General features: G+C 41.3%; 1 pseudogene; it reads right to left on the reverse strand.

Moving 5' to 3' along the window:
- Positions 1-27,528, reverse strand: LOC109871216 (tryptophan--tRNA ligase, mitochondrial-like; annotated as a pseudogene).

The raw sequence follows: 27,528 nt of genomic DNA on the forward strand, positions 1-27,528 counted from the left end.
TCCTATGCATATATTTATTGTTTAAGTAAAAAATATATTTCCATTCATTTGAAGCAAGGCAGAGATTAATAAATGACGAGAATATACGTAACTCAAGCAACGTAGTCGAGCACCAGTAGAATCTTCCATTCCCCATACTCAGAGTGCAAGTCTCTACTTTTTTAAACAGTTTAACAAGTCCCCCCCTCCTTCAGTAAAAGTCTACTCTGTGGCTGACCTCCTTGAGGATGGGTGCAGCCAGTTCCCTGGCCCTGTGGGCTCCCTGGGCCAGCAGCCTCTCCAGGTGCCTCCGGTCCCCCCTCAGCCTCTCAATCTCCTCCCTGATCGGGGTGAGCCGCACCACCATGGCCTCCTCGACCAGCTGTTTGTACTTCCCCGTGTCTAGCCCCGCCGCCTCCACCGTGCAACCTGCTGCGTGCATCAGCACCAGGTTGGACACACCCAGGCGTGCCGCAGGGTCAAAGGTCACCACGAAGGTGAAGTCTGACGGTACAGCGGATTTTGAGTACGATGTCGTCGGGCGAGTCAAGGAGGTTGACGGTGGCCATCTTCTGGGGGTCTGACTTGGACATCTTGGAGGGGTCGCGGAGGGATTTGACCTTCCGTGTGGAACTTGATTGGGATGAAAAGAGAATAGGCCTTGTTAAGGCTGGGTTGTGTTTGGCAGCGATATGGCTATTATTGTTATTAAGGTGAATGTATGCATGGGATATCATTACATCAGTTAATCATATCCCGATAAGAAGAACCAGGTCCTGGCAGTATGCTGTCAGCAGAGAAGTCAGGGGTGCATGGGGGGTGGCACTGGAGGATGGATGGGGGAGGGTCTCTTTCCTGATGAGCTCTTTGTTTCAGGGTGATTTAAGAGGACATCTTTGATTGGGATTCAAAGTGGTGGCGGATGACTGGCAGTTCTGCCAGAAGCTGTTGCTCTGGTCTCTTTCCCACAAAACGTCCATCGGTAAACAGCCAAAGACAGCACAAAAAGACAGCATCAATCAGCCTGAGCCAACCACTGTCCCTAACCCGCCCCTGTAATACACACACACTTTCATCTATCCATCTCAACACGCGGGCGCACACACATATCTCTGAAGTCGTCTTGAGGACATACTCCCTCCCGCCTCCCCAAATCTATTATCACTTTATTTCTCAGATATATGAGGAAGGGAACGGTCCTTTAATCAAAGCTCCATTGCACGCATGGCTGGTTACATCTTGTGCTTTCATGATGGCGATAATGAAGGAGTATAAAACGGAGTGTATCAGAGTGGGGTTAAGTATCCATCAGTAGGACATGCTGGCCATGTGTCTTTGTGCATGTGCATCTGGATGTATGTATCCATACGGGTATATCTATGTGTAGTGTATGAGAGAGAGAAAATTAGAAAAATAGTTGGATTTTGAGTATGTTTACGTATGAGTGAGTGTCTGAGTAAGAGAAAATGTACTACACTGCCTGCATCCATAGATGTAACCCCTGTGTGGTACACAGTAACTTACTGAGCAGAACACGTCGCTCAGGGAATAAGTCTCCATATGTGTACTTGAAGATGCGGGCTAGGTCCTGAGCCAAGTCCAGATGTTGGACCTGATCTTATCCTACTGGGACGTGAGTGGACCCGTAACAACATACAACATAAAATGTATTTAAAAAAATATTAATTTAATTTATTTGCTGCTGCACACCCACACTTAATAGAGACTGAGCTCACTTGTAAAGGAGAATATCCACAGCCTGCAGGACGGGGAAAGACTACAGCCCCACACTCCCCTCATTCTTCTGTTTACTTTTCATCTGGAGAGAGAGCAAGAGAAATAGGGGAGAGGGGTGTAGCAAGAAGAAAGAAAAAGAAACATTGCAAGGAGAGAAAAGTAGAAAATGAAAGACAAAAAGAAGAAAAAGAAAACAGGTTAGCTTCTCTTTAAGGCGGCCTGTTCTCTTTATGAGTGAAGAGCACTCGCTCATACAAACTCAACATGGCTGAATCACAGGACATTTTCCACCACGTTTGACGTGAAGTCAGCTGTTGAGTAAACAAAAGGTGTTTTCAGTGTAGAACCAGAGCACTGCTGGCCGTCCTTTCCTTCCCTCTGGCCTCCTAGTAAAACTGCATGTGGCCAAGGAAATCACTGTCATTATGAGAACATTTAAACAGATCTGGCAGGTGAGGTGCTGCTATGAGAAACAAACAGGACTAACAATAGTCAGGATGCTGAACATGAGAAATGAAATAGAGGAAAATGGAAGAATACCATTGAACTTTCAACCATTTGTAACTTGACTAACAATTTAACTGATCATCAACTCAATTGTGCAGCCATTGATATTAATGCATAATTTACACAAAAAGTCAGGATTAGTCCCCATGTAAACTCATTCAGTGGTTGTATCACTGCATTTCAAATCCTACAGTATTCCCAAGCTGTTTTGTACCTTTCACTGAGGCAGGTGTCTGAGTCGGGGGAATACTGGCGAGGCAGCCCAGGATCCAGGACAGTTCAGAGTGTTCAGAGACCTGTGGAAGGGAGGAAGACACCACAACCAGTCACTCAACATGGTCCAAGCCTAAATATTATTATTGGTTTTAAACTAAGCCCACATGTAAAATTAAACATCAAGTATCTTCTCCACCACCTCAAATAAACATAAGTAAAAACCTTCCAGATCCTCACATGGTGGGACTCTTCAGCCCCACCATGTGGCAGAGATAGGAACTATACTGGATCTTCCCTGTGCCCTAACAACAAATGTTGTCCAGATGCATAGCTAATAGCCATACTCCATTATACTACATCAGTGACAAGGCATTAGAGCCATTAAATAACTCCAATCTCCTAGACATTAGCAGGGCTGGATTTAACGACTCCCTCTCTGCATCACACTACAGCCATCCCATACTTCTTTCTCTCTCTCAAGATGGGTCTCTCTAAAACCTTTGGGCCTTGCCAACATGGGAAAAAAAGGCGCAAAATCCTTCTGCTTCAGAGACTTAGATTTTATGGGTGCTGGCGAAGTGACTGCCATCCCTCCGCTTTAAACGGATTCTAAAGAGTGTGACGTAAACTCAAGACAGCACGGACATAAACAAACATTTTACACTGAATACTTGTAGCTAGAGAGGGGGGGATTTGTTACAGACAGACTATGAATGTGAAATAGGACAGATGTTGATGTCAGCAGAGTGAGGAAGGAGACACTGATATAGATCTAGGTGAAATAAAATACATTTTAGAATGAACATCAACTCCATTCATATTGAATGTGATCTTTCTTCATAGTATCTGAAACTAACACACTACTAGTAATGTTATGGATTATGTGATTATAGGACTCATTTTTTATTTATTTAGGAGAAAGCCAAAATATTCCTATAAACCTCCGAGCTTTGTGGATCTGCTGCTGTTATTCCAGTAAGAAATGGAGCAACTCAGTGGCGGTCGGTGGCGTTTTAATACTTTAAAACTAGTTGTTATGTGCATGGCCTTATTTCTATTACAGCATATTGGCAGGACTGTCATTCATATTCCATTCACCAAGCTCAATATAACATCGATGCGGTTTAGGCTACTACATGATACTCCAATTTGACCTATACCCATCATGCTACAACCTAGCCTATAAATGAAAGTTTATAACGTAGATGCACAGATCGAGAGACAAATTGGAGTAATCAAGGTGGCAGACAGTGGTTGTGTCCGAATACCCATACTTGCGTCCTAAATAGTAGGCCGTTGGCATATGCAAAAAAAAAGAATGTTTTATAGTATGTGACATTTTCGATGCCCAGATGTCAAATCATTTCTCCTTTGACAACAGCTGATAATAAGCTGTCAATTAGATATGGAGATGCACTACCGAAATGAACCAAAAGCGGGAAACAACACAATCACACATGACACATTCTCAGTATACAAAAATATAATGTTTTATAGTATGTCACTTTTTAAAAATAGAGTATGCTGTAAATGCCAGGATGTTATACTCATTTAGGCTTTGTAGCTGATTTGTAGATGCCTGCTGTACCTTTAACTAGCTATGTGCTTTAGTAGTTAGCTAGGACAAGAAGTTATAACTGTTCAATCAGTAACGTTTGCTAGCTACATGGTTACTTGCTGTTCACCGTCAACTTCATATTTAACTTTAGCCCAGTTAGCTAGCTGGTTAGTTTCATAGCACATATGGGTGTAATCATTACCCCAAACTGTTTCAAAATATTCTGTTTTGCAACGAAAACTAGTGTTTCTATTGGACAGATTCAGGCAGTTTCACTCTTTCGTTTGCTGAACCTTTCCAATAGAAACGCTAGTTTTTGTTGCAAAACGTTTTGCAAATGTTTGGAGTATACACCCTTGTTAAGGTAAAAGTAATGGTAAGCTGCACTCACTACTGTTTCACCTTGGCACTCCAATTTTATAAAGTATGTGGCCATCTAGCTACATAAAGTTCAAACAACTTTACTTTACTCATGTTTTGGTTAATGTACTTAATCTCATGTCTTTTCATGATCTAGATAAAGGAGTGTGAGCTGGAGGGGAAGCTGTCACCTGCATGCGAGAAAAATAAGTGGGAGAACCTTAGGCCGAAGCAAAAATAAATGTTGGCTCCTCTTTCTCCCCAAAGGGTCCAGAGGTGGGAGAAGGAGGTGACCGCCCGTGAAGCACTCCTTATGGCCATTTTAGAGGCCATGACTAAGAAGTCGTTTTATGTATTTTGTATGCATTTTATTTATAGCTGTTAATGTATTCATTTTTGACTGTTTTTGGTGAAGCTAGTTTTTTTTCAACCCAAAGTGGATTTCTGTTCTCATTGAAAGTGTTTCTTGTTTGTAATGTTTTTTATTTATTTGATACCGGTACATTTACTGTTGGTGTGTTTTACTTTCAACATTAAAAAATGCACTCGCACATCTGAGCTATCTTGTTGCAGGTGCATGGTAACAATTAGATAAGTTCAAAGTGAAAAGAAACCCTGCACACTGCTGTCGCTTTGGTATAATAATAAATTGAATTTCTATAATGCTTTTCATTACAATCTCAAAGTGCATCAAAAGCAAAAAACAAACAAGCAATATCATGAGTAGCCTAGCTATAGTTAGGTCAACCAATAGAGGCCAAGTCTTTGAGTGCATACATCCTCCAAAGATGGAGAGGGACAGCTCATGGCTTGATCAGAGGAAGGTGATCAGGGAGATGGGTGATGAAGATGGAGTCTGGTGATGATCTTGTATAGGAATAGCTACTCTGGGAACCAGCTTGAGTCATGTAGCCACTAGCATCCTTCACAATATATGGCACCTACCCAGCTCTGGGCACCAGAAACCTCAGCACACAGTTCAGAGTAGTAGCCAGTTGTCCTCATTACGAGCCCTTTGCCTCACCACTGCATTCCTCTACTGCTTTTCCCACTCTTCTCAAGCTCCAGGTGACTGCCATTGATACATGTGTAGGCCTACGGTACACTCAAGTTCACTCCAAATACGTAATTCCCAATGCTAGCTACTTAGCCCACAACAATAACACGAAAGGTCAATGGGTTGGGCTACAGACCATCCTTTCCGGTTCATATGTGAAGCCGACACTGATGGACCTGGGAAAAAACCTGCTCCGACTGGGAAAATTTGTTTCGAACGGTCATCCCAATAGTCAGAAACTCAGGCACTTCTTCGACCTGAAGATCACAGACATCCTGATTTTACACAGTCTGAGCTAATTTTGTTGACGAATTCCTAGTTGTCTTGAATGCACCAAAAGTAAGACGTTTCGGGCGTGGCATACTGCATTCTTTTTCTAAACAGTACATGCTAAATAGTATGTAGTACAATTAGTAGACAGTATGCAGTTTAAGTAAGTAGTAGGCAAAACAGATTTCAGACACGGCCAGTGACACATTCAATAGGGCCTTGGACACAAAGTAAGTAGCATACTGATTTCAGAAAATATTTAAAAAGCCAGTTCCACTACCATATTTACATGTGCAGGGATACTGGAGTGATGGAGGTAGATATTGATAGGGGTAAGGGGACTAGGCAACAGGATATAAGATAAACAGAGTAGTAGCAGCTTGTATGTGAATGGGTGTGCATGTGTATAGAGTGTAGAGTCAGATGGAAGAATGGTGCCGGAGGAGATGGCTGCTGTTTTACGGGCTCCCAACCAGTTGTGCCATTTTGTGTGGTTTTTTCCGCACTTATTTTGTGCATAATATTGGTTCTACCATCTCTATTGACCGAAAATAGCTTCTGGATATCAGAACAGCGATTACTCACCTTCGAACTGGACAAAAAAAAATGATATAATGAATCTGATGCAAAGGATATGATATTGCTCCCAGGCAAGGCCCAAATCCCTGTAATTCACATGAAGAAAATGAGGAAATACAGGGGGTGTAGATCAGGGTGTCTTGTGAGAATTAGTCTGCGAGTGGTTAACCTGCCTCTACCATACATTCTATTAGGTAACGTGCAATCACTGGAGAATAAAACTGGAGGAGCTCTATTCGAAACTATACTACTAACTGGACATTAAAAACTGTAATATCTTATGTTTCACAGAGTCGTGGCTGAATGACGAAACAGATAATATACAGTTAGCTGGGTTTTCGGTGCATCGGCAGGACAGAACATCTACGTCTGGTAAGACGAGGGTTGGGGGGGTGTGTCCATTTGTCAATAACATTTTATGCGCGATGTGTAATATTAATTATATGGAGAAGCAGCAGAGGGGGAGAGCTAGCTATATATATATATATATATATATATATTTTTTATTTTTACCTTTCACTTACTTAGCTAATGCAGCTAATTTAGCCTACTCAACAACCTGACTCAAACAGAGAGGAATGCTATTTCTGTTAGCTAGCTGGCTAAGGCCATCCAACACTGCATCTCTTCCAAGTCAAGGTAAGCTTTTGGTTTTGGTAAATGTATTGCCACAGGTGTAATTGCAAACTGCTTACTGTACACTGTTATGCCTGATTGTGCACATGGATTTGATTGTGGGTTTACTAAAGCGTTAGTTTTACTTCAGTTTATTTTAGTAAATATTTCTATAAATATATATTTTTTCATAAAACTGCATTGTTGATTAAGGGCTTGTAAGTCTACACCTGTTGTATTTGGCGCATGTGACAAATACAATTTCATTTGATTTTGAGTTTGTTGAGTATGACATTATCTAATATGGTTACAACGATGGAGACTCTGTAGAGGTTAGCATTTATGGTTTGAATGTTTGGCTTGGAGAGGTTGTTGGAGAGGTTGTTTGAGATTGTTTGTGGACTTCACTGCACAACACAACAGCTAAGGGAAAGAGAGAGGAGGAGAGCACGCAGATGCAATAAGAAATTATACAATGAGCAAAGTGATGATGCTGTACGTGGCTGCTATGAAAGTGAACTGTGTGTGACTGGTGATCAGGAGTGTATTCCTTCTACCGATTCTGGATAGACCTACCTGAATTTGTCCAAAAGAAACACATTTTAGACTAATGATTACTCCCCAGATCAGCTAGATGCAGGCAAGAGGTACCGGTGCTGCACGGCAAGACGTACCGGTCATCAAGTCTGACATCAACAGTCTCTTAAACAGCTTCTATCCCCAAGCAATATGACTGTTAAATAACTACCAAAATAGCTACACGGACTATCTGCGTTAACCTTGATTCTTTATTGACCTTTTATTTCAATCTTTGCACTGTTGTTATGCATACTCAGATGGTCTTACACACTCACACACACTGTCACTCCAACACACATACAAACACTCACTCCATACTTTGCTCACTCACACATATATTTATACTCAATCAAATTGTAATTGTCACATGCATCAAATACAACAGGTGTAGAACTCACCTTGAAATGCTTCCTAACAAGTCCTTAACCAACAATGCAGTTCAAGAAATAGAGTTAAGAAAATATTTACAAAAATAACAAAGTTACAATATTAAGGCTATGTACATTGGGTACCGGTACTGAGCCAATGTGCGGGGGTAGGTAGGGGTAAAGTGACTATGCATAGATAATAAACAGCGAGTAGCAGCAGTGTAAAAACGGGGGGTGGGGGAAAATACTAAATACTAAATTAAAGCTACACTCGTTGTGAATCCAGCCAACATGTCAGATTTTAAAAAGTCTTTACAGCGAAAGCATAAGAAGCTATTATCTGATGATAGCACAACAGTAAACAAAGAGAGTAGCAAATTTCAACCCTGCAGGTGCTACACAAAACGCAGAAATAAAATATAAAACATTCCTTACCTTTGATGAGCTTCTTTTGTTGGCACTCCAATATGTCCCATAAACATCACAATTGGTCGCTTTGTTCGATTCATTCCGTCCATATATATCCAAAATGTCAATTTATTTGGCGCGTTTGATCCAGAAAAAAACAGCTTCCAAATTGTGCAACGTCACTACAAAATATCTCAAAAGTTGCCTGTAAACTTTGCCAAAACATTTCAAACTACTTTTGTAATACAACTTTAGGTATTTTTAAACGTTAATAATCAATCAAATTGAAGACGGGTCTATCTGTTTTCAATAGAGGACAAGAGGAAACTAACGCTACTTTTCAAGTCTTGCGCACTCTCAACAGCGTTACCTTTTTCCAAGATGGCCGTACTTCTACATTGCACAAAGGAATAACCTCAACCAAATTCCAAAGACTGGTGACATCCAGTGGAAGCGGTAGGAACTTAAAACAAGTGCCTAAGAAATATCGTTTCCCAATGAGAACTCACTGAACAGACAGAGACCTAAAAAAAAAGATTCTGAACGGTTAGCCCTCAGGGTTTTGCTTGCTAAATTCTGTTATACTCACAGACATGATTCAAACTTCAGAGTGTTTTCTATCCAAATCTACTAATCATATGCATATCTTATATTCTTGGCATGAGTAGCAGGAAGTTGAATTTGGGCACGCTATTTATCCAAAAGTGAAAATGCTGCCCCCTATACCTTAAGAAGTTAAGGAGCTTTTTGGACCTAAACTTGGCGCTCCGGTACCACTTGCCGTGCGGTAGCTGAGAGAACAGTCTATGACTTGGGTGACTGGAGTCTCTGACAATTATTTAGGCCTTCCTCTGACACCTCCTTGTATATAGGTCCTGGATGGCAGGAATCTTAGCCCCAGTGATGTACTGGGCTGTACCCACTACTCTGTGGCGCCTTACGGTCGGATGCCGAGCAGTTGCCATACCAGACGGTGATGCAACTGGTCAGGATGCTCTCGATGGTGCAGCTGTAGAATATTTTGAGGATCTGGGGACCCATGCCAAATCTTTTCAGTCTCTTGAGGGGGAAAAGGCGTGGTTGTGCCCTCTTCACAACTTTATTGGTGTTTGGACCATGATAGTTTGGTGATGTGGACACCAAGGAACTCTTTACCCCCTTCACCCGTCACGTGAATGGGGGTGTGTTCGTTTGTCTTGCTCACTTTGAGGGAGAAGGTTGTTGTCCTGGCACTACACTGCCAGGTCTCTGACTTCCTCCCTATAGGCTGTCTCATCGTTGTCAGTGATCAGGTCTACCACCGTTGTGTCGTCAAACTTAATGATGGTCACGCAGTCGTGGGTGAACAGGTAGTACAGGAGGGGACTAAGCACAGACCCCTGAGGGGCCACTGTGTTGAGGATCAGCATGGCATTTGTGTTGTTGCCTACCCTTACCACCTGGGGGCGGCCCGTCAGGAAGTCAAGGATCCAGTTGCAGAGGGAGGTGCTTAGTCCCAGGGTCCTTAGCTTAGTGATGAGCTTTGTGGGCGCTATGGTGTTGAACGCTGAGCTGTAGTCAATGAACAGCATTCTCACATAGGTGTTCCTTTTGTCCAGGAGGAAAAGGACAGTGTGGAGTGCGATTGAGATTGCGTTATCTGTGAATCTGTTAGGGCGGTATGTGGATAGGAGTTGGTCTAGGGTTTCCGGGATGATGGTGTTGTGAGCCGTCACCAGTCTTTCAAAGCACTTCATGGCTACTGATGTGAGTGCTATGGGGCAGTAGTCATTTAGGCAACTTACCAAATCAAATTAAATAAAAACATTTTGGTCACATACACTTGGTTAGCAGATGTTTATGCGAGTGTAGCGAAATGCTTAAGCTTCTAGTTCCAAAAGTGCAGTAATATGTAACAAGTAATCTAACAATTCCCCAACAACTACCTAATACACACAAATCTAACAAGTAATCTAACAATTCCCCAACAACTACCTAATACACACACATTTAAAGGGGTGAATGAGAATATGTACATATAAGTATATGGATGAGCGATGGCAGAGCGGCATAGGCAAGGTGCAGTAGATGGTATAAAATACAGTATATACATGTGATATGAGTAATGTAAGATATGCAAACATGATTAAAGTGGCATTTATTAAAGTGTCCAGTGATTGGGTCTCAATACAGTATATACATGTGATATGATTAATGTAAGATATGTAACATTATTAAAGTGGCATTAAAGGTGGCGTTGTTTAAAGTGACTAGTGAGCCATTTATTAAGAAATACATTTGTTCAAAACTCTTCAACTATTGTCTTTCTCTCTCTCTGAGTCAACTACTCACCAAATGTTATGCACTGCAGTGCTAGCTAGCTGCAGCTTATGTGTTCAGTACTATATCCATGCTCTGATCCTTTGATTGGATGAACAACATGTCAGTTCATGCTGCAAGAGATCTGATGGGTCGGAGGGTGTCCTCTGGAAGTCATCATAATTACTGTGTAAGTCTATGGAAGTGGGTGAGAACAGTGAGCCTCCTAGGTTTTGTATTGAAGTCAATGCACCCAGAGGACGGAAAATAGCTGTCCTGTAGGGTAGCACTCTGTGCAGGGTGCTGTTGAGGCTACTGTAGACCTTCATTGCAAAACATTGTGTTTTAATTCATTATTTGGTGACGTGAATATATTTAGTATAGGTTTATCTAAAAAGGATAACAGACGTTTCACTATTTTTAATCTTTTATGAAGTTCACTGAGTAGGATGATTTTCCCCTTCCTCATCTGAGGAGCTTCCATTGGTGTAACTTTACTATGGTCTTTCTCTCGGACACACATATGCCCACACACACACACTCGCTCAATCTTTTCAAGCTGAAGGCCCTTCACTTAAGACACTTGATTTCAACTGGTCACCATTTTTTCAATGAAGTCAAGTGTTTTCTTTGGGCGGTAATGGTATTTGTACATGTGGAACAGACTCTGGTTTGTTTGTTCAATAGGAGATCCCCTTCGCTGCTAAGATATGTGGCATGAAGCTAAATGGGAATAAAAATAGGCCTTGGTGCGTGTGTGAGAGAAATATCACAGATGGACCACACTAACAAAACACATACGTCACTTGCTGAGATAAGTCTGACACACACACATACAAACACACATTTGAATTGTCCAGTGAGAAGAAAATGTATATTCAGATTACACTTCCTTTCCTAACTCAGGAGTTTAACAAAAAAAAATCTTATCGCCTTCATCCCTTCATGTGGCTTCCTCTGAAGTAAATGGTGGTATGTGTTTTCATAATCCCTGTGAATTTGCAGAGCACACAGTGAAGATAAGGATTGGAGTGATAAAATAAGCATTTTAAATTGCCTGCATTAGGTAACCATTCAGAGCTTGCCATGATAAAATAAACATTCCAATATGGCCACCACTTCAGCTGACTTTCTTGATGACATGCTGGGAAACAGATCCAAAGCAGCCTGCTCAGACCACCAAGTCACAAACACACTCTCAGCTTTTCCAACTGTTTGCAACACCACATTAGAAAATAGGCTCAAACTCTTTTAATAGAGCAGTGATTGTGTGTGTGTATGCATGAGTGTGTACCTGCCTGCATGTGTGTCTGACTAACCTGTGACTGCTGGAAGAGGATAGATGTCTCTGGGTCGATGCCACAGGCCAGCAGGCTGGCAACCATGACCAGTATGTTGACCCGCAGAAGGGCGGGGTCCTGGGACTGGGTGATGGAGTGCAGGTCCACTATGCTGTAGAGCACTGAGGGGAACTGGCTCTGCAGGGACACCCAGCTCTCCAGAGCCCAAGGTAATTCCCTAGGTGGGGCACAGACGTGGGCTGGATCCCAGAGAACACATACCTCCTGGAGGCTCCTGTTGAGAAGCGGTGGAGAGAGAAGGGTTTGAAAAGAGATGGAACTTGAGAGGGAGAAGAAACTTCCTGATGGGCCGCCCCCAGGTGGTAAGGGTAGGCAACAACACGTCTGCCACGCTGATCCTCAACACAGGGGCCCCTCAGGGGTGTTTTTACTTAGTCCCCTCCTGTACTCCCTGTTCACCCACTACTGCATGGCGAAGCACGACTCCAACACCATCATTAAGTTTGCTGACGACACCGCAGTGGTAGGCCTGATCACCGACAACGATGAGACTGCCTATAGGGAGGAGGTCAGAGAACTGGCAGAGTGGTACCAGGACAACAACCTTTCCCTCAATGTGAGCAAGACAAAAGGAGCTGATCGTGGACCACAGGAAAAGGCAGGCCGAACAGGTCCCCATTAACATCAACGGGGCTGTAGTGGAGCGGGTCGAGAGTTTCAAGTTCCTTGGTGTCCACATCATCAAAGTACTATCATGGTCCAAACTAGAGGTCGACCGATTATGATTTTTCAAGACCAATACCGAATATTGGAGGACCAAAAGAGCCGATACCAGTTAATCGGCCGATTAAAAAATAAAAAATAAAAAAAATGAATAAATAAATCAACTTTTTTTTAAATGTATTTGTAATAATGACAATTACAACAATACTGAATGTACACTTATTTTAACTTAATATAATACATCAATAAGATCAATTTAGCCTCAAGTAAATAATGAAACCTGTTCAATTTGGTTTAAATAATGCAAAAACAAAGTGTTGGAGAAGAAAGTAAAAGTGCAATATGTTCCATGTAAAATATGTGCCATGTAAGAAAGCTAACGTTTCAGTTCCTTGCTCAGAACATGAGAACATATGAAAGCTGGTGGTTCCTTTTAACATGAGTCTTCAATACTCCCAGGTAAGAAGTTTTAGGTTGTAGTTATTACAGGAATTATAGGACTATTTCCCTCTATACCATTTGTATTAAATTAACCTTTTGACTATTGGATGTTCTTATAGTCACTTTAGTATTGCCAGTGTAACAGTATAGCTTCCGTCCCTCTCCTCGCTCCTCCCTGGGCTCGAACCAGCAACACAACGACAACAGCCACCACATCGAAGCTGCATTACCCATGCAGAGCAAGGGAAACAACCACCCCAAGGCTCAGAGCGAGTAGCGCTCGCTCACTAGCTAGCCATTTCACTTTGGTTACACCAGCCTCATCTCGGGAGTTGAAAGGCTTGAAGTCAAACAGCTTGATGCACAACTAAGAGCTGCTGGCAAAACGCACGAGAGTGCTGTTTGAATTAATGTTTACGCGCCTGCTTCTGCCTACCACCGCTCAGTCAGATACTTGTATGCTTAGTCAGATTATATGCAATGCAGGACACGCTAGATAATATCTAGTAATATCATCAACCATGTCTGGTTAACTAGTGATTATGATTGATTGTTTTTTATAAGATAAGTTTAATGCTAGATAGCAACTTACCTTGGCTTACTGCATTTGCATAACAGGCAGTCTCCTTGTGGAGTGCAACGAGAGAGAGGCAGGTCGTTATTGCGTTGGACTAGTTAACTGTAAGGTTGCAAGATTGGATCCCCCGAGCTGACAAGGTGCAAATCTGTCGTTCTGCCCCTGAACAAGGAGGTTAACCCACTGTTTCTAGGCCGTCATTGAACTTGCCTATTAGACTTGCCTAGTTAAATAAAGATTAAATAAAGGTGTAAAAAAAATAATTTAAAAAAGGCAAATCGCCGCCCCAAAATACCATATTTTTATCATATTGTTATGAAAACTTGAAATCGGCTCTAATTAATCGGCCATTCCAATTAATCAGTCGACCTCTAGTCCAAACACACCAAGACAGTCGTGAAGAGGGCAAGACAAAACCTTTTCCCCCTCAGGAGACTGAAAAGATTTGGCATGGGTCCCCAGATCCTCAAAAGTTATACAGCTGCACCATCGATAGCATCCTGACCAGTTGCATCACCGCCTGGTAAGGCAACTGCTCAGCATCTGACCGTAAGGCCCAGTACATCACTGGGGCCAAGCTTCCTGCAATCCAGGACCTATATATAATAGGTGGTGTCAGAGGAAAAGCCCATAAAATTGTCACAGACTCCAGTCACCCAAGTCATAGACTGTTTTCTCTGCTACCGCACAGCAAGCGTTACCGGAGTGCCAAGTCTAGGTCCAAAAGGCTCCTTAACGGCTTCTACCCCAAAGCCATAAGACTGCTGAACAATTAAGCAAATGGCCACCGGACAATTACATTGACCCCCCCTTCCATTTGTTGTATACACTGCTGCTACTCGCTGTTTATTATCTATGCATAGTCACTTCACTCCTACCGACATGTACAAATTACCTCAGCTAACCTGTAGCCCCACACACTGGTATCGGTAACCCCCTATATATTGCCTCGTTATTGTTATGTTATTGTGTTACTTTTTATTTTAATTCATTTTTTACTAATAATTTGGTAAATATTTTCTTAACTCTTCTTGAACAGCACTGTTGGTTAAGGGCTTGTAAGTAAGCATTTCACAGTAAGGTCTACACTTGTTTAATTCGGTGCATGTGACAAATAAAGTTTGACATGATTTGAACGAGTAATAAAAGTAACAGACTTCAAGACAACATCAAGAGAAAGAAAAGAAGAAATGAAGGAGAGAAAGAAAAAGTGAAGTCACCTGCAGAGGTGTTTGTACTGTATGCTGCCAACTGGCAGATTGGGAGGCGGTGGTCATGGTTGTATTGCTGTTATGGAGATGCTTAATAAAATCCATGCCTAGCACCTCTGTAACAGTCAATGGGAGAACGTAACCCCCAGATGTCCAATAAAAATATAGAACACTCTCCAGCCAGCCAATGAGGCCAGAGCAACAACTACAAATGGCCAATGAAAACAGGGCAGTGGAAAATAAATCAATAAGAGTTGAAAAAAAAGTAGGTTTGTGTGTGAGTGAGAGTCTATACTCAAGAGCATCATAAACCACAGCTATCAGAAACAATTACATGAAGTCCTTATTTTAAAGCCTTGGTGGGAGTTGGGGAATAGGCTCTTTTTAAAATTGGGATCCTTAACGTTAAGAAAAATCCCCAACCGATATCTTATTTTTTTTTTACAAAATTTAAAATCACAGTGCAGTTATCACAATGTTATTCTCCGTGTTATAGCCTACTTAGACGGTAGGCTATAAAGGCCAGGGGAAAGTTGTGTAATTTAAATTAAACCAAGAGAAAAAGGCAAACTTTAGGCTACTTTGCGAGGCATACAAGACATTACGATACAGATTACCAAGACATCCTTTCTGTCTGCCCCCTCTTCTCTCTCCTTCACGCTTGCCCACCTGCCCTTGCTCATCGCTAATGATGCGAGCGTGTTCAGACTTCAGTCTGTTGCGTAGAATATCCTAGCCTATTCATTACTGACAGGCCCTGCTTTACAGAAATTGCGAGACATTTCAAGCCAATGAATTGCAATATACAACATTTCATTGTAAGATACAGCTTTTGATTGCCGATAGATAGGCCTAGTGCACGGTTTTGACTCCGTCTGCCTGGTGGCCGAACCTGCCCTTACTGTGCCCCTCCGCTCTCTCTCTGTCCCTTGCTAGCTCACTATGAAAGATGCGAGTGCTTGTTTTCTCTGAAGTACGGCAAATAAATCAGTCTCCTCTGTTTAAAAAATACTGACTCTTAGGAGGCGATTATTAGCGAAATGTACATATGTACATACTACCTCAATTGGCCAGACCAACCAGTGCTCCCGCACATTGGCTAACCTGGGTATCTGTATTGTGTCCCACCACCCACCACCCGCCAACCCCTCTTTACGCTACTGCTACTCTCTGTTCATCATATATGCATAGTCACTTTAACCATATCTACATGTACATACTACCCCAATCAGCCTGACTAACCGGTGTCTGTATGTAGCCTCATTACTGTATATATTCTCGCTAATGTTTTTCACTGTCTTTTTACTGTTGTTTTTCTTTCTTTACCTACCTATTGTTCACCTAATACATTTTTTGCACTATTGGTTAGAGTCTGTAAGTAAGCATTTCACTGTAAGGTCCTGTTGTATTCGGCGCATTTTAATTTAATCCTGACACCAGAGAGGAAGGGGTGAAGCGAGAGGTTTCACTCTCACCAAAATAAGCTCAATGCATTTTTTGGACTTGTTTTGGACCTGAGCTTGTCACCTGCTTTCTCTCCTTTAGGACGACTCCCATTGTTAGGGCGGAGACATGAGCATCTCGTCATCATATACAGATCTCTGTTGACACTCAGAAATGGCAGTGGACATGCAAGGAGTTGAGGAATCAATTATTTTGGAGTCAACTCTCAATCACCAAGTCATCGTCAGTAACTTTGGAAAAATGCAAGCAACAGCACCAACATCCTGTATGGCAATACTTTTGAGAAGTTAAATGAGAAGGAAATGCAAACATTGCGAGGTCGAATTGGGGTACAGTAATGGCAGTACAGGTGCAATGCTTAACCATCTGAAAAGGGACACATCGTGAGACCCAAACCATTGCTGGCAGCAGCATTGTGAATTCACATGGAATTTTTGAATTTTAACAGAAAGCCGATATGAAAATAGTTGTTTAAATGTTACATCCCTATGCCCTTTCGACTCTAAAAGAGAGATCACTTTTCGCATTCTGATCTGTGGGTAAATATTGTGTTTCTGGTTCTGCTGGGTTCTGGCAGGCTTGAGTCTGGCATTGACCGACTCCATTGAGCCTTGGCATCGATAAAGTATACTGATTCTGGCCTTGATCCATTCCTACTAGTCATGGCACTTTTCCTGGCCTGTACTAGAATATTGTGTTACTGAGGGGGTAAGGGGAGTGGCATGAAAGGGGACCTGGAACTTTACTAATGACTACAGAGGTTTCTTGGCTAAATATATTAAACAGCAGCGGAAGGCTTCTGTTATTAAGCAGCGTAAACAAATAGCGTAAACAATTGTCAATTGGAACCATTTTAATATGTTAGAAGAGACTGTCAGCAATGCCTGTCTAAATATTTTCTCTAAAGCCAGTTATACACAGTGCTTGAAATTGTATCGACACAATACCCTCCACACCACAAGCAAAAACAGCTGTCATAAAATGCGGTAGAAGTCAGGATACCTTGCAACCATGGCTCTAAAATGCATACATAAGCATACGCTCCTAAATATTTTGCTGTGTGACCTGACATTTATTCTGGGAGCACCAGTGCGACTAGAAAAAAAATACACCATCATACCAAGTGCCTCCCAAATTTTGTAACATTGTGGAGGGCTCTGCATAGCTCCGTAATGACATGATTGGTTGATGGTAGGTGGGGGACACATCCTGTATAAATCCTCTCTGGGATAGGGTCTAGTTTCCTGAATTTCCGCCTGACTGACGTGCCCAAAGTAAACTGCCTGTTACTCAGGCACAGAAGCCAGAATATGTATATATTGGTAGCATTGGATAGCAAACACTTTGAAGTTTCTAAAACTGTTAAAATAATGTCTGAGACTATAACAGAATTGAAATGGCAGGAGAATATCCGAAGAAAAACCAACCATAATTATGTTTTGAGGTCCCAGGCTCTTATAATTGAAACCTATTGTTCCTAAGTAAATTCGTCTCCCAGATTGCAATTCATATGGCTTCCACTAGATGTCAACAGTCTTTATTCAAGGTTTAAGGCTTGTTTTTTTTAAACAACCAAGAATTTAGAGTTTTGGTTAGGAGAGCACCTGCAAAATATCAGTCTTTCGGCGCATGAGGGTGCGCACTTACTAATTTTGCTTTCCTATTGAACATACTACTTTCCCTAATATTATATAGTTTAATTACATTTTAGAGTATCTGAGGATTAAATAGAAACGTTGTTTGACGAAGTTTAGCAGTAGCTTTTTGGACTCCTTTGTCTGCATGTTGAAATAGTGGATTACTGAAATTGATGGTGCCAAGTAAACAGACTTTTTGGAATATAAAGAAGGATTTTATAAAAATAAAAAAAACCATTCATGTTGTAGCTGGGACCCTTGGGATTGCAAACAGAGGAAGATCTTCAAAAATAAGTGATTTGTAATTTTATGAAGCCTGTGCTGGTTGAAAAATATGTTGATGTGGGGTGCCGTCCTCAGACAATCACATGGTATGCTTTTGCAGTAAAGCTTATTGTAAACCGGACAACGCAGTTAGATTTAACAAAAATTGAAGCTTTTAAATGATATAAGATACTTATATGTTCATGAATGTTTAACATTCCGATTGAATTGCGCCCTCCAATTTCACCGGAAGTTGTTGGCTGGTGTCCCGCTAGCGGGACGCCTATCCCTAAACACAAACTCAATTCCTTGAAAAAAAACATGGAGAACTTTGATGAAAGGCTGTCAGAACAAATTCACAAATAAAATTAATCTTTATGATACGTTGTGTAGAGATTTCAAAGACACTAACATGAGCTTGAACTCCTAGAAAGAGATTGGGGAGGTAATGGGGAAGATGCAGTAAAGAGGTCGATGGAATAAGGACCATGGTGGATTGAAGGACGCTGGGTTGGCGCACATTCAACAGGCCCACAAATGTGGTTACCAAAACAAGATTTGGATATTTGGCTGTTTTCGCTGCATAACATTTAGAAGTTGTCCCATTTCAGGATTAGAAGAAGTGACAGCTAAATGCTAACTCCCGTTTGTATAAGCTAATAGCATAGTTAGCATACAGATATCATTCATGTTTAACTCTAATGCAGATGACTGATGACCATGACATGAACATGCATTGGGGTTGACATCAGAACAAGCATTATACTCCGATTCTTTCCTCAACATAGTGTGAAATACTCATAAATAGTAGGCAAATTTTCCTAAGGAGATTCGGGATGGAGATGCAGGTGGGAAAACGGTGCAGCCATTTTACTTCATGCCATCATGGCAGAGCACCGGGAAACAGACTCCCCAACATCTCACAAGAAGTAAGGTCTTTTCATTTAGCCAGTTGCTCGTAATTAGCTGGATGGCTATAGAGATTAACCCTGAATCACTACGAGTAGTGCGGTGAAAACCAATTTATTGGATGTGTATGTCAGCGCCCCGAAGCACAGGAAGTATGAATGCTCTGACTTCTGTGGAGGCCGCATCCCCGTAATTGAAAACACGAAGCAGACCAAACTCTTTGGTCCTTTAAAAACCTACTGTATGTAAAATAGTGTGCTATACAGTGCAATCGGAAAGTATTCAGACCCCTTGACTTTTTCCACATTTTGTTACAGCCTAATTCTAAAATGGATTAAATAAAACATTTTCCTTACCAATCTACACACTGACCATAATGACCATAATGACAAAGCAACAAAAAAAAATCAAAATATGTATTTTAAAAAACAAACAGAAATACCTTATTTACAAAAGTATTCACACCCTTTGCTATGAGACTTGAAATTGAGCTCTGGTGCATCCTGTTTCCATTGATCATCCTTGAGATCTTTCTACAACTTGATTGGTCCACCTGTGGTAAATTCAATTGATTAGACATGATTTGGAAAGGCACACACCTGTCTATATAAGGTCCCGCAGTTGACAGTACATGTCAGAGCTAAAACTAAGACATAAAGTCGAAGGAATTGTCCATAGAGTTCCGAGACAGGATTGTGTTGAGGCACAGATCTGGGGAAGGGTACCAAAAGATTTCTGCAGCATTGAAGGTCCCCAAGAACACAGTGGCCTCCATCATTCTTAAATGGAAGATGTTTGGAACCACCAAGACCCGGCCAAACTGAGCAATCGGGGGAGAAGGTCCTTGGTCATGGAGGTGACCAAGAACCCGATGGTCACTCTGACAGAGCTCCAGAGTTCCTCTTATAGGATGGATAACCTTCCAGAAGGACAACCATCTCTGCAGCACTCCATCAATCATGCCTGTATGGTAGAGTGGCCTGATGGAAGCCACTCCTCAGTAAAAGGCACATGCCAGCCTGCTTGGAGTTTGCTAAAAAAAGGCACCTAAAGGACTCTCAGACCATGAGAAACAAGATTCTCTGGTCTGATGAAACCAAGATTGAGCTCTTTGGCCTGAATGCCAAGCGTCACTTCTGGAGGAAACCTGGCACCATCCCTACGATGAAGCATGGTGGTGGCAGCATCATGCTGTGGGGATGTTTTTCAGCAGCAGGGACTGGGAGACTAGTCAGGATCAAGGCAAAGATGAACGGAGCAAAGTACAGGGAGATCCTTGATGAAAACCTGCTCCAGAGTGCTCAGGACCTCAGACTGAGGCGAAGGTTCACCTTCCAACAGGACAGCAACCCTAAGCACACTGCCGAGACACAGCAGAAGTGGCTTCGCGACAAGCCTCAATGTCCTTGAGAGGCCCAGCCAGAGCCCAGACTTGACCCGATTGAACATCTCTGGAGAGACCTGAAAATAGCTGTGCAGCAATGCTCCCCATCCAACCTGACAGAGCTTGAGAGGATCTGCAGAGAGAAATAGGATAAACTCCCCAAATACAGGTGTGCCAAGCTTGTAGCATCATACCCAAGAAGACTTGAGGCTGTAAGCCAAAGGTGCTTCAACAAAGTACTGAGTAAGGGTCTGAATACTTATGTAAATGTGATCTGTTTTTTATTTGTAATAAACTAGCAAATATTTCCAAAAACCTGTTTTTGCTCTGTCATTAAGGGGTATTGTTTGTAGATTGATGAGAAAAAACAAACAATTTAATACATTTTAGAATAAGGCTGTAACCTAACAAAATGTGGAAAAAGACAAGGGGTCTGAATACTTTCTGAATGCACTGTATTTACAGGGGTCCAAAAGTTCAAAATCAATAGCTAAATGATCCTCGGTATGACTATCTTAAAAACAATTCAATTTTTTAGCCAAGTAGAAACCCAACCCACAGATCCTTAGACCTTTTTAACTACTACTAGTTTGATGGTTGTATCCATCAATTGTCCCATTAACAATCACCCATATTAGCAAACTAATTCCATTTCAAACTTCACATTTCTCTACTATAGGCTACTTATCGTAATGAATAATATCAGCAAAATGCCTGATTGTTGTAGTCGGTGTCGATAATTTTTGGTTTATCTGTTAATCGTGCTTACTTTACCTATATCCCACAATTTCAGGGCACAGAAAGAGAGAAAAAGGGATAGCTTCTTCAGGAGATCAATATCATTAGCAATTAATGAATGACTGATGCCGTTAGCACTATTAAATACATTTTATAAAGCAAACATTATCCATTAGGTCTTGCACAGCAAATACTTCAGTAGTTTAAGCCCATGTTACAGAACAGTGATTAAAATATTTTATCAGAATATTAAGGTCTTAAGGGGGTAAGCTATAATTGACCGAGTTGACAAGCCACTGAAAACGATTAATCATTTGAAAATCCCCAATAAAAACAACCATTCTATCAGAGCTTTAAGCATTGGTTGAGTTGACGTTAAACAAAAATCTAACGAAGTTGGTTTTCACGGAGTTGACAAAAATGTTATATTTCATTCAAGTTGTATACACAGTAGCAATGTTGTTTTCCTCGTAATCAGTCATTAATTTGACTAAAACCTAAAGAAATGTAGGCCTAACATATTGGAACCAAAATTCAAATTCTATCAGGCAGATGGGGTTATACGTATGGTTGTGACCAAGGTGATTCCAATATTGTTTGATAAAAAGTAGAGAACTTTACAGACCATGAGTGGTCTTGTTGCACTACATGTAATGAGGACATGAATAAGGGGTCCTTATGGTATAGCTGACCCTGCTCATTCCTGATTAATTTAGGATTTTATACAAATCTGACATCTTTTAGGAATCACAGTTTTGAGATAAATATTATTTAATGTCACAGAGGCCTATTGCAAGAAACTACATAATATAATTTTTCATATAATATCCATTGTTGTCATTTTTTGGAGAGTTTGAAATGTAGATCCCTTTGCTCCGGACAAGGGCATGTCCAGGCATAGAGCCTATTAAATGAATCATATTTAAAACATTTAGAAAATTCCCAAAACAAATATTTTCTCCAAATATATTTTCCTTTAAATGACCAAAAACATAACTTGTAAACTCAAATAATGCAACAAAATCGAATATAAAAATAAAAGTTTCCTTGCCGGACAAGGATTGTCCCGACTCATGAATCTCTGAGCTAATTTCCTGCTATTCTGCACATTTTGCCATGAGGCTGAGAGAAAATGTTTTAAAGCTAATTGCCTGTTATTCAAAATATATTTTCATGGCTTATGATGTGTTCATAAGCTATCTGGGGGGCCCAACCCCAATTTTAAAAAAATAATACCATTGTGATTTTTTTTTTCTTGGGTTCTGGGCTCCCAAAACTCGTGGGCCCCCCACCTTGAAGGGGTTGAAGAAGTGTGTGCTACGCCAGTGGTGCCACGTACAAGACAACTCAGAAACTCAGAGGTAACATGTACATACTTTTTTTTGCATAGAGCTTTCTATTGGTTGATTTTGATACTTTCCAAGTGGGAAACTCCTACCTCATCTTTCTACAAGTTTCCAAGTTGGACATATGCAAGTTTCCGAGTTGTCTTGAAGGTGGGACGATCTCTTGCATGTCTTCACCCACAAACTTGATGCTCTTAAAGAAACCGTGTACAATTTCCAATGTAATGCCTCTCAGTAGGTACTGCTTTTACACAATGTAGAAACTTAATATTTCGACAAATGACTTTGTAATACAGGTTTTTGTATCAATATTTGAGCTTTTTATCATAAACAAATGTCTTTACACTGTTCAAAATTTGGGTTTAGGTTTCTAGTGCACAACATGTGCTTCAAAAATAGCTATAATTCATATAGGCTAGGCCCAATATAGGCTATATCTCAATCAATAAAAAAAAAACATATTTTCGGGTGCTCCTACATTTTATGTTGTGTTTGTTACTTTTAAATTGGGAGCACCAGTGCTACCAATGAAAAGTGTTCATTTAGAGCCCTGCTTGCAACCAAGAAAATCATGTTGAAATCCCTGCTGTGTAACTTGGGCTGCCATCTTTGAAATTCTTTATCTTTACAAATCTATAGAAACTTAATCTCAAAGTTTGTGCAGGAAATTGTACAGTATTTTCTTTTTTAGGTTATCATAACTAATTAGAAAACACTCGGATACTCTCGCTCTTGTAAATTTGGCAAACAGCAATAGTACTCTGAATCCCAATCAGTTTATCTGAGGAACCAACAGCCTTCTACGGCCTCTGGGATCAGATAACCACTGTTCTGAGAACAGTCCTGTCTGTCTCGGTTTTTTGGGCTTAAAGGATCAGATAACTACCCTCTGGTATCAGATTTCAGGTCAGTAAAAGGTGATGGCAGGAAGGAACAGGGTGCTTATGTCATTATTACTGAGGGGGTAATTGTAGCAGAGAGCCATTGATGCTGAGGGCCCCTTAAGAGGTGTCAGGAGTGATTTGGGTGCGGACGGCCTGAATCTGGCTCATGTGTGTTCTCACCTCGTGTTGACACGCCAAAAGCATGTTCCCCCCTTGCCCCGGGGGAGGCTTTTAGCCATGCAGACATGGTAATGGTGTCATTTGAGACAATAACAGGCAAACTGAGTCAGTGCTAACTCTTAACTAGCCACTGGGTAATCAGGCTATCACACGTCACAGCGCCTGCCTGACACATCTGCTCTGTGTTGCATTTGGTCAGAGAAAATAAACTTATTTTTAACTTGTGCCACTACTGTTATGAGGATAGAGACAGAGCATTTGGAAAATCTGATAAATGTTGGCAGCACGACAGTATTGGTGTAATTTTAAGGCAAACATAGAATGTGAATGTGGTGTTATTTGAGGGTTTGCCATTGCCATTAACTGAAAAGAAAAGATAAAAAGACGATGCAGAAACTCTTCCATTCATGACCAAACCCCCTCAACCTGTCCAACTGTTTCTCACTCCCCCACTCGCTCTTCCTGCACTCTCTCCTTACTCATTTGTGTCTCTCCATTTTCCCTTACTCCATCTCTCCCACCAAATGTGGGCCTGTTGATGACACGTAGCAGCAGCGGTAACTTTGGGTGTTCTCTCCTCATATTTTACTCTGACAGGTGCGTCTCGGTCCTACCACAGTGTAGCCTAGGTGACGAAAGGTTTCTTCATCCACATCTAGCATATGGTGAATACATTATACACTGTGTGCGAGTGTGACATTAACGCCAACAGCTAGAAGGGTTACGAACACTTTCAGGACATTTTTTCACACTTGCAGACACTTTCCGGGAATGTGTGTTCATATATATACACACATGTTATACAGTGGGGCAAAAAAGTATTTAGTCAGGCACCAATGTTCTCCCACTTAAAAAGATGAGAGGCCTGTAATTTTCATCATAGGTACACTTCAACTATGACAGGCAAAATGAAGAAAAAAAATCCAGAAAATCACAGTGTAGGAATTTTAATGAATTTATTTGCAAATTATGGTGGAAAATAAGTATTTGGTCACCTACAAACAAGCAAGATTTCTGGCTCTCACAGACCTGTAACTTCTTCTTTAAGAGGCTCCTCTGTCCTCCACTCGTTAACTGTATTAATGGCACCTGTTTGAACTTGTTATCTGTATAAAAGACACCTGTCCACAACCTCAAACAGTCACACTCCAAACTCCACTATGGCCAAGACCAAAGAGCTGTCGAAGGACACCAGAAACAAAATTGTAGACCTGCACCAGGTTAGGAAGACTGAATCTGCAATAGGTAAGCAGCTTGGTTTGAAGAAATCAACTGTGGGAGCAATTATTAGGAAATGGAAGACATACAAGACCACTGATAATCTCCCTCGATCTGGGGCTCCACGCAAGATCTTACCTCGTGGGGTCAAAATTATCACAAGAACGGTGAGCAAAAATCCCAGAACCACACTGGGGGACCTAGTGAATGACCTGCAGAGAGCTGGGACCAAAGTAACAAAGCCTACCATCAGTAACACACTACGCCGCCAGGGACTCAAATCCTGCAGTGCCAGACGTGTCCCCCTGCTTAAGCCAGTACATGTCCAGGCCCGTCTGAAGTTTGCTAGAGAGCAAGGGGACCAGGACGACTGATCCGTGTAAAGGAAAGAATGAATGGGGCCATGTATCGTGAGATTTTGAGTGAAAACCTCCTTCCATCAGCAAGGGCATTGAAGATGAAACGTGGCTGGGTCTTTCAGCATGTCAGTGATCCCAAACACACCGCCCGGGCAACGAAGGAGTGGCTTCGTAAGAAGCATTTCAAGGTCCTGGAGTTTCTTAGCCAGTCTTCAGATCTCAACCCCATAGAAAATCTTTGGAGGGAGTTGAAAGTCCGTGTTGCTCAGCAACAGCCCCAAAACATCACTGCTCTAGAGGAGATCTGCATGGAGGAATGGGCCAAAATACCAGCAACAGTGTGTGAAAACCTTGTGAAGACTTACAGAAACCGTTTGACCTCTGTCATTGCCAACAAAGTGTATATAACAAAGCATTGAGATAAATAAGAATTTGGTCAAAAACAAAAGTTTATCCCCCATAATTTGCAAATAAATTCCTTAAAAATCCTATAATGTGATTTTCTGGATTTATTTTTCTCATTTTGTCTGTCATAGTTGAAGTGTACCTATGATGAAAATTACAGGCCTCTCTCATCTTTTTAAGTGGGAGAACTTGCACAATTGGTGGCTGACTAAATACTTTTTTGCCCCACTGTATGTGTCCTTATGTGTAGGAGGGTATTGCAGGTGTGTGTGTGTGTGTGTCTGATCAACCTGAGTGAAGCAGGAATGACAAAACTCATCACAGGTGGAAAAAGCCAATCACATCTGACATCAAAACAGCACTAATGACATTACACAGGAATGTAACGCAAGGCTTCTATTAAGCATATATTTAAAAAAAATAATGGTCAATTAGCAGACGCTCTTCTACAGAGCGGCTTAAAAACAAACAATCGTTGATTGTACATTTTTAAACTGATTCAGTTAGTTGGGAAAACAACTGTGTATTTTTTATTATGAGAAGACCTCAGGCCAAAATTCCATGAAGGAGCACAAGTCTCTTCTCTTTCCGCCCTCTCCCAGATCTTTGAAACACATGTGGATCATAGCATATGGATGAAGAGAAGTGACAGATCTTAAACTTCAGTGCAAAGTAAAGTGCTGTGACATCTAGAATGTGTAAAGATGTCAAATATATTGCTATACAATGAGAGGATCTGCAAGGACAGAGAGTGAAAATATTTCTCACTAACCAGGTTTCCATCCAACTTTTTACGTGAGTAAAGTACGTGTCGGATAAAAAGAAATATTAATGACATGCCTGATGGAAACCGAAAATGTGTTGGTAAACTTACCAAATGTTGACAAAACAAATTACGCTAGACAAGGTGGGATCTTTTTGTGTCTGTAAAATTAATTTTGCGAGAAATGTCGGTGGTAACGCTTTCATGTACAAATATTGATAACCATCATATCAACGTAATGACATGTGCAATCCTCCAACCACGACTCGTCTGGAAAGCATGCAGTTTATTAGGCTACAGATGAAATAAGTTATGATGAATTCACAGGGTGGTAAAAGTGCACGGTGATGATGCTCCTTCTTTTCCAATAAATATTTTGGGTCTTATTTTGGTGACATGATCATCGACGGTTGGCTGCAGTTTGAGAAAGTAAAATAATCTTGCTCTTTTGTCCATAATAATCTCATCATGTAGACAATACCTGCATTGTATCCGCAAACTGTTGGCTAGAGCACATCTGCCAATACCAGAATGGACACACTCGCTATATAAACGCAATTTATTTTGTGAGTTAAAAATGCGATAGAAACCCATTTAACTTGTATTTTTTATTGTGTTCATGGGAATTTAACCGCAAAAGGTATTTTATGTGCATCATCATGCACAGCCTTTTTGTCAATTTGATGGAAACACTTCAATGGTGGGAAAATGTACATATTGTTTTTATGCAGATTTTAGAGTAATCGCATTAAATTCTGGTCGCCAGTTGGTTGGAAACCTAGCTAATGAATGATGAATCTTGTGCTCTTAAGTTACCACAAAAATATAAGTCTGCTTTCTTAACAGTTTTCCAAGCATGTTGTGTAGGCCTACATTGCAAGATCTAGACTTCCAATGTCATTTGAGTTGACTGGCTGCTGTCCAGGCAGCCAACACCATAAATCACCTGAGTCATTGGATTGGGCAAGAGGCCGTTTCTCTTCTCAGGGATTTTCTCCTCATACATCATATCAGAGTGGCTCACTGACATCCCCCTCACAGGGCTTCCAGAAGACCAGCCGCTGCAGTGGCCACCACTCCAGTATGCCAATTTCAACACTTCTCAGAGTCGCCACCGGGGGCACCGGCCACCCTTGCAGGGTACCATCAGCCTCTCGTGAGCCCAGGGAAGCTATCCAGATCAGACCCAGCAT

The sequence above is a fragment of the Oncorhynchus kisutch genome, linkage group LG26, assembly GCF_002021735.2.
Source record: "Oncorhynchus kisutch isolate 150728-3 linkage group LG26, Okis_V2, whole genome shotgun sequence".
NCBI lineage: Eukaryota > Metazoa > Chordata > Actinopteri > Salmoniformes > Salmonidae > Oncorhynchus > Oncorhynchus kisutch.